The following is an 8,754-nucleotide window of genomic DNA, read 5'->3' on the forward strand; positions in this document are numbered from 1 at the left end:
GGTATGGGGGGGGGGGACAAGGTCAAATCATGACATCAGTGATTTTCAGGCCAGAGAAAAGATGCCAGGGTTTCTGAACTGGATTCCGAGTGGATGAATCATTAAAAAAAAAATATATATATAAATCCAGCGAGCAAATTTTTTTCAGAGTTCCCAGTTGTCTTGAACGCACTGAGGTCGGAAGTCAGATTGCCGACTTCCGAGTTGTTTTGAATGCGCCACTAGAGACCTACTGTAGGCTACTTCTTATTTCTGGATAGGGCTACCTCCAACAACGAAGCCCTTGTGTCTGTATTGATGTGAGAAATAGGCATATCTACACAGTAGTGGCGGCTGGCTACGCTATCAACTAGCCTACATTTTTGTATTGAAGTGACAGCCCTATTTTATCTAAAATTGCCAAATGAAATTGATTAGATTACTCTGGCAATGAAAATATTTTTTACAAAATCATGTACACATTTGGTGAGATCTTTAATAATAAACTAAACAGACACTTAAACTAACATGACGCGTAACACATATAGATGTTTAAGGCGTTCATGGTAAGATGGTTCATAATAAACTTACAAGCAAACTGACACGTGACATGTCAGTGCCACGTTACACAACGTGAACACTACGTCTACATGATGTGTATGTGTCACGTGACGTGAACGCGTCGGCAGTTTGACACCTTAGGAAAAAAACTTGTCTTCATTGTCTCCATGTTAATTAATGGCGGTATTTTATGGCGCTAGAAAGACATTAGGTGACTTCTTGAGAGGTATCAGTAGCTTCACGAGGATTCATTATGGCCCTTATCACCCCCCATTGACGTTCAGGCGTAATTTAGGCCTTTAATCACTCCCAAGACAGGCTGTGCCTCGCTCAGCAGCAGCCCGGCTAGGTGGTAGCATTGGCTGTAGCGGCTAGGTGGTAGCATTGGCTGTAGCGCCTCACGTCTGCGTCTGTCTCCCGTACCTGTAGTTGCGGGGAACAGAAAACATACAATTAAAGGATGTACTGGCCAACAAGAGTCACARTCACACACTYGAAATAAGCACTTTCCTTTAGTAATGCTATAGAGAGCAGTATACAGTGAGGGAAAAAAGTATTTGATCCCCTGCTGATTTTGTACGTTTGCCCACTGACAAAGAAATGATCAGTCTATAATTTTAATGGTAGGTTTATTTGAACAGTGAGAGACAGAATAACAACKAAAAAATCCAGAAAAACGCATGTCAAAAATGTTATAAATTGATTTGCATTTTAATGAGGGAAATAAGTATTTGACCCCCTCTCAATCAGAAAGATTTCTGGCTCCCAGGTGTCTTTCATACAGGTAACGAGCTGAGATTAGGAGCACACTCTTAAAGGGAGTGCTCCTAATCTCAGTTTCTTACCTGTATAAAAGACACCTGTCCCACAGAAGCAATCAACAATCAGATTCAAACTTCTCCACCATGGCCAAGACCAAAGAGCTCTCCAAGGATGTCAGGACAAGATTGTAGATCTACACAAGCTGGAATGGCTACAAGACCATTGCCAAGCAGCTTGGTGAGAAGGTGACAACAGTTGGTGCGATATTGCAAATGGAAGAAACACAAAGAACTGTCAATCTCCCTTGCTAGGCTCCATGCAAAATCTCACCTCGGGAGTTGCAATGATCATGAGAATGGTGAGGAATCAGCCCAAACTACACAGGAGGATCTGTCAATGATATCAAGCAGCTGGGACCATAGTCACCAAGAAAACAATTGGTAACACATCACCCCGTGAAGACTGAAATCCTGCAGCGCCCGCAAGGTCCCCTGCTCAAGAAAGCACATATACATGCCCGTCTGAAGTTTGCCAATGAACATCTGAATGATTCAAGACAACTGGGGGTGAACGTGTTGTGGTCACACGAGACCCAAAATGGATCTTTGGCATCAACTCAACTTGTCGTGTTTGGAGGAGGAGAATGCGCCTATGACCCTCAAGAAACCATCCCACCGTCAAACATGGATTGGAAAATTATGCTTTGGGGTGTTTTTTCTGCTAAGGGACAGGACAACTTCACCGCATCAAAGGACGATGGACGGGCCATGTACCGTCAACTCTTGGGTGAAAACCTCCTTCCCTCAGCCAGGGTATTGAAATGGTCGTGGATGGGTATCCAGCATGACAATGACCCAAAACACACGCCAAGGCAACAAAAAGAGTGCTCAAGAAAAACACATTAAGTCCTGCGAGTGGCCTAGCCAGTCTCCAGACCTTAATCCCATAGAAAATCTGTGAAGGAGCTGAAGGTTCAGAGTTGCCAAACGTCAGCCTCGAAACCTAATGACTTGAAGATATCTGCAAAGAGCGAGTGGGACAATAATCCCTCCTGAGATTGCGCAAACCTGGTGGCCAATACAAGAACATCTGACCTCTGTGATTGCCAACAAGGTTTTGCAACCAAAGTACTAAGTCATGTTTGCAGAGGGTCAAATACTTATTTCCCTCATTAAAAATGCAAAATCAATTATAAAAATTTTTGACATGCGTTTTTCTGATTGTTGTTGATATTCTGTCTCACTGTTCAAATAAACCTACCATTAAAATTACAGGACTGATCATTCAATGTCAGTGGGCAAACGAACAAAATCAGCAGGGATCAAATACTTTTTCCCTCACTGTATGAGTTAAGCTCTTGATAAAGTTGGGTGGTGGCAGCCTCTTGCAGCTGCTGCGCAGATGTTGTAAGTCGAGAGGTCCCAATCCAATCACGCTGAAGGTAAGTTCCGGTACCTTTTAACTCTAGTTCTGGGGCGTGTTAGCTATCGTTTGTAGGAGGAGGTGATGGTGAATTGCAACAGCTGTCTCAAATCACACCCCATACAGAACCTGTCACGACTTCCGCCGAAGTCGGTCCAAAGTCTCCTGTTCGGCGCTTCGCGGTCGACGTCCACCGGCCTTTAGCCACCGCCGATCCACTTTTCATTTTCCATTTGTTCTGTCTTTGTCTTTCACACCTGGCTTCACTCAACCAATTACTTGTTTATTATTTAAGCCTTTGTTCTCTATGTTTTGGTTGTGAGTGATTGTTCTTTGTACATCGGTCCGATTTTGTGGGCTCGCTATGTTGCTTTGTATTTTTGTAATTTTGAGTAAAGTATGTTGATTACTCATATATGCTGTCCTGCGCCTGACTCTCTACACCACTACACACAGGACCATTACAGAATCACTCACCCAGAATGGAGTCAGCAGGAGCAGACGCCCTCCCTGTGGCAGTCAGCATTCAGCAGCACGTTTTCCAGCGCCTCCACCAGCCCCACTACAGCAGGTCCCACTGTCCACCCCTCCTTCACCCGGTCRCAGCGGGATTCGACTCGCGCTCCCGAGGGAGTATGATGGGACTGCTGCCGGATGCCGGATGCCGGAGCTCTACCTGGCGACCGTCCACCCGGCTCCTTCGGGGCGTGAGAGCGTGTCCGCCCTTGTCTCCTGCCTCTCAGGCAAAGCCCTGGAGTGGGCCAACACCGTATGGAGTGAAGGAGCGTTGGACCATTACGCAGAGTTCACCTGCCACTTTCAGGCAGTGTTCGACCACCCGCCTAAGGGTCGAGCGGCGGGTGAATGTCTGTTCCACCTGAGGCAGGAGACGAGGAGCGCGCAGGATTTCGCCTTGGACTTCCGGACCCTGGCCGCCAGCGCAGGATGGAATGACAGGGCCCTGATCGATCACTACCGGTGCAGTCTGCGCGAGGACGTCCGTCGGGAGTTGGCCTGCCGAGACACCACCCTCACGTTGGATCAGCTGGTGGACCTGTCCATCCGGCTGGACAACCTCCGGACGTCCGGATCGGGGCCTGTTAGTTTCATCCCCCAGCACCTCCGCTCCGACGCCCATGGAGCTGGGAGGTGCTGCGCTTAGGGCGACCGGAGGAAGGGCCATTCCCTGCACCATCTGTGGCCGCAGAGGGCACACTGCTGGTCGGTGCCAGGGGGGTTCCTCAGGGAGTCGAGGCAGCAGGCAGGGCACAGTTTTCCCCGCATTCCCAGCATAAGGCACTCGTAGATTCAGGCGCAGCTAGGAATTTTATTGATCGRTCATTTGCCCATAGTTTAGGGATCCCCATTGTTCCTGTGGATATGCCCTTCCCTGTGGACGCCCTAGATAGTCGACCATTAGGGTCAGGGCTGATTAGGGAGGCCACCGCTCCACTAGACATGGTTACGCAYGAGGGTCACAAGGAGAGAATCAGTCTCTTCCTTATTGATTCTCCTGCGTTTCCCGTGGTGCTGGGCCTACCCTGGTTGGCTTGTCATAACCCCATTATTTCTTGGCAACAGAGGACTCTCAACGGGTGGTCACGAGAGTGCTCAGGGAGGTGTGTAGGGGTTTCCGTCGGTGCGACTACGGTGGAAAGTCCAGACCAGGTCTCCACCGTGCTCATTCCCTCAGAATATGCCAATTTGGCTCTCAGAAGGCGACTCAATTACCACCCCATCGACAGGGGGATTGTGCGATACATCTCCTGGTAGACGCAGCAATTCCCAGGAGTCACGTGTATCCTCTGTCACAGGAGGAGACGGCGGCTATGGAAACATATGTCTCCGAATCCCTGGGGCAGGGATACATTTGGCCCTCCACTTCACCTGCCTCCTCGAGTTTCTTTTTGGTGAAGAAGAAGGATGGAGGTCTGCGCCTGTGTATTGACTATCGAGGTATCAATCAGGTTACTGTGAGGTACAGCTACCCGCTGCCTCTCATCGCTAGTGCGATCAAGTCAAGTCAATGCACAGGGCGCTCTTCTTCACAAAATTGGATCTCAGGAGCGCTTACAACCTGGTGCGTATCCGGGAGGGGGACGAGTGGAAGACGGCATTTAGTACCACCTCAGGGCACTATGAGTACCTTGTCATCCCATACGGGTTGATGAATGCTCCATCAGTCTTCCAGGCCTTTGTTGACGAGATTTTCCGGGACCTGCACAGGCAGGGTGTAGTGGTGTATATGGACAACATTCTGATATACTCTGCTACATGCGCCAAAGCACGTGTCCCTGGTGCGCAGGGTGCTTGGTCGACTGTTGGAGCATGACCTGTACGTCAAGGCTGAGAAATGTCTGTTCTTCCAACAGTCCGTCTCCTTCCTAGGGTACCGCATTTCCACGTCAGGGGTGGAGATGGAGAGTGACCGCATTTCAGCCGTGCGTAATTGGCCCACTCCCACCACGGTAAAGGAAGTGCAGCGGTTTCTAGGGTTTGCCAACTACTACCGGAGGTTTATTCMGGGTTTTGGTCAGGTAGCAGCTCCCATTACCTCACTGCTGAAGGGGGGACCGGTGCGGCTGCAGTGGTCGGCTGAGGCGGACAGGGCTTTTGGTCACCTGAAGGCTCTGTTTACCTCGGCTCCCATGCTGGCTCATCCGGATCCCTCTTTGGCGTTCATAGTGGAGGTGGACGCATCCGAGGCTGGGATAGGAGCCGTGCTCTCTCAGCGCTCGGGCACTCCACCAAAGCTCCGCCCCTGTGCTTTCTTTTCAAAGAAGCTCAGCCCGGCGGAGCGAAACTATGATGTGGGGGACCGGGAGCTGTTGGCTGTTGTCAAGGCTCTGAAGGCGTAGATACATTGGCTTGAGGTGGCTAAACACCATTTTCTCATCTGGACTGACCACCGCAATCTGGAGTACATCCGGGAGGCGAGGAGACTGAAACCTCGCCAGGCAAGGTAGGCTATGTTCTTTACCCGTTTTGTTTTCACTCTGTCCTACAGACCAGGTTCCCAGAACGCTAAGGCAGACGCACTGTCCCGTATGTATGACACAGATGAGCAGTCCATGGATCACACTGCTATGTGTCCCGGTGGGCCTACGATGGGAGTGGAGTTGACAAGATGACCATGACTGTCACAGCCAGTACAACTGTCTTCTGACATTTGTTGACGTTAGAGGTAGGCCTTATATCAAAATTGGAAACGAAGACATCTGGCTCTTTTACCATCTTGCAAACTGTATCAGAGCATCAAGTGTAGCAGCACCATGCTCAGAGACAGTTTCTCCCTCCAAGCAATAAGACTGTTGATGAAAACTGAACTGACTCTTTGCAGCTATGGTAACTACTGTACTGTACTTAATATACTGTCTTTATCTACTTATTTCGTTGAATTGTGCATACTAATGTAAGGGCCGGCGCCGGACAGGAGAAGCAGTTACGGGGAGTCAGACATTTATTCGGGAACAGACATGGAACAAGACAGGAACAGCGTCAGCACATGGGTAACACGGACATATGACAAACAATGCAGCAGCGGGGAACAGAGCTGGGGAACTGACAAATATAGGGGAGGTAATAAACAGGTGATTGAGTGAGTCCAGGTGAGTCCAATATTGCTGAAGCGCGTGACGAGGGTAGGCAGGTGTGCGTAAATGATGGTGGCAGGAGTGCGTAATGCAGGGCAGCCTGGCTCCCTTGAGCGCCAGTGGCGGCGATATGAGGAGGTAGCACGGCAGCGCGACAGACACGAGAGGCAGCACCAACATTTTTTMGGGAGGAGGCACACGGGGAGTGTGGCAGAGTCAGGTTGGAGACCTGAGCCCACTCCTCGTGCTTATCGTAAGCAGCGTGTTACTGGTCAGGCACCGTGTTATGCGGTTAAGCGCACGGTGTCACCAGTACGCGCTCATAGCCCGGTGCGCTATAGGCCAGCCCCCTGCAAGTGTCATGCGAGTGTGGGCATCCAGCCAGGGCGTATTGTGCCGGCTCAGCGTGTCTGGTCTCTGGTACGCCCTTTCGGCCCAGGGTATCCTGCGCCGGCTCTGCGTGCTGTGTCTCCGGGGCGCTGGGAGGGTGCAGTGCGTCCTATGCCTGCGCTCCGCTCGTGCCAGGCGAATGTGTGCATTGAGCCTAAGGGAGAGGTGCGAGTGGAATGCACCAGKTCTCCAGTGCTCACCCACAGCCCAGTTCAACCTGTGCCTGCACTCTGGAGGGTCCGGGCTAAAGTGGTCATCCAGCCTGGAGAAGTGGTGCCAAGGCTGCGCACCAGAGCTCCAGTGCTCCCCCACAGCCCGGTCCTTCCGGTGCCTCCTCCAAGCACCAGGCCTACTGTAGGTCTCCCCAGCCTGGTGGGTCCTGTGGCAGTGCCAGGCTGTCTCTCCGTCTCCATTGTTCTCCCCGGTCTGTCCTGAGCTGCCAGAGTCGCCCGTCTGTCCGGAGCTGCCAGAGCCGCCCGCCAAGTCCGGAGCTGCCAGAGAGCCCCGCCAGTCCGGAGCTGCCAGAGCCGCCCGCCAGTCCGGAGCTGCCAAGCCGCGCCCAGTCCAGGAGCGCGCCGATCAGTCCAGAGGCGCCCGCAGTCAGAGGCGCCGTCAGGCAGAGGCGCCCGTCAGTCCAGAGGCGCTTCTCTATTCCAGTGGTGCCCTCTACTAGGGTCTCCAATCCAGGGATCGGTGGCGAGGTCGCCGCTCCTAAGGGTGTCACAGAAGTGGGCCGTGACTATGGGAGTGGGTCCTCGTCCCGCTCCCGAGCGCCACCGCGTAAATGCCCACCCAGACCTCCTATAGGTTTCAGGTTTTGCGGCCAGAGTCCGCACCTTGGCCAAACTCCTTAATCCCAAATTGTGAGAATTAAAACAATATTTCCACTTTTGAGAATGTGGGAATGCGTCCATAGACACTTAAGGGACAGTTATGACAAGTGTTTTTCATTTGGTGATCTCATGAGGACAGGAAACACATAACGGTATCTCTTAAAGTGTACATTTCCAGCTACTCAGGTTTACATCTAAATATGTGATTAAACATGAAACTATTTGTGAAAAGATGAATGATGATGTAACTAGCTCTCACGGAGTCACCATCCCGGATCCGGGAGCACCCTCATCAGTAAAAAAGCTGATTAGCATGCCTAGCATAGCGCCACAACGTATAATACTAGCATCTAAATATCATGAAATCACAATGTCCAAGAGACACCCAGATGAAAGATACACATCTTGTGAATCCAGCCATCATTTCCGATTTTTTAAAATGTTTTACAGCGAGAAACACAATATGATTTCTATTAGCTAACCAGATAGCAAAAGACTTCACCGCATAGTTTTCACCCATTTTTTTTTACCGCATAGGTAGCTATCACAAATTCGCCAAATAAAAGATAATAAATAGTCACTAACCAAGAACAACTTCATCAGATGACAGTCTTATAAATATTTATTGTTCTCTATAGCATATGTTTTGTTCGAAAAAATGTGCCATATTGTGAGGTATAAAATCATAGTTTTACATTGCAGCCACCATCACAAAATCTCACCAAAGCAGCTAGAATTAACTACAGAGACCAACGTGAAAACTAAATACTCATCATGAAACATTTAATGAAAAATACATGGTACAGCAAATGAAAGACAAACATCTTGTGAATCCAGCAATATTTCAGATTTTTTAAAGTGTTTACAGCAGAAACACAACTATAGCATTATTAGCTTACTACAATAGCCTACCTCACAACCGCATTCATTTCAACGCAACGTTAGCGATAGCGAATAAACCAGCAAAATATATAAATTTTTTCACTAACCTTCACAATCTTCATCAGATGACAGTCCTATAACATCATATTACACAATACATATATGGTTTGTTCGAAAATGTGCATATTTAGCGGCACAAATCGTGGTTTTACAATGTGAATACGTAGTCAAAATGCAGAAATATTGTCCGGAGAAATCTTGGAGAGGCACCTAATCTAATCAAATAACTAATCATAAACTTTACTAAAAAATACATGTTGGACAGCAAATGA

This window comes from Salvelinus sp. IW2-2015, linkage group LG26 (genome assembly GCF_002910315.2).
Source record: "Salvelinus sp. IW2-2015 linkage group LG26, ASM291031v2, whole genome shotgun sequence".
Lineage (NCBI taxonomy): Eukaryota > Metazoa > Chordata > Actinopteri > Salmoniformes > Salmonidae > Salvelinus > Salvelinus sp. IW2-2015.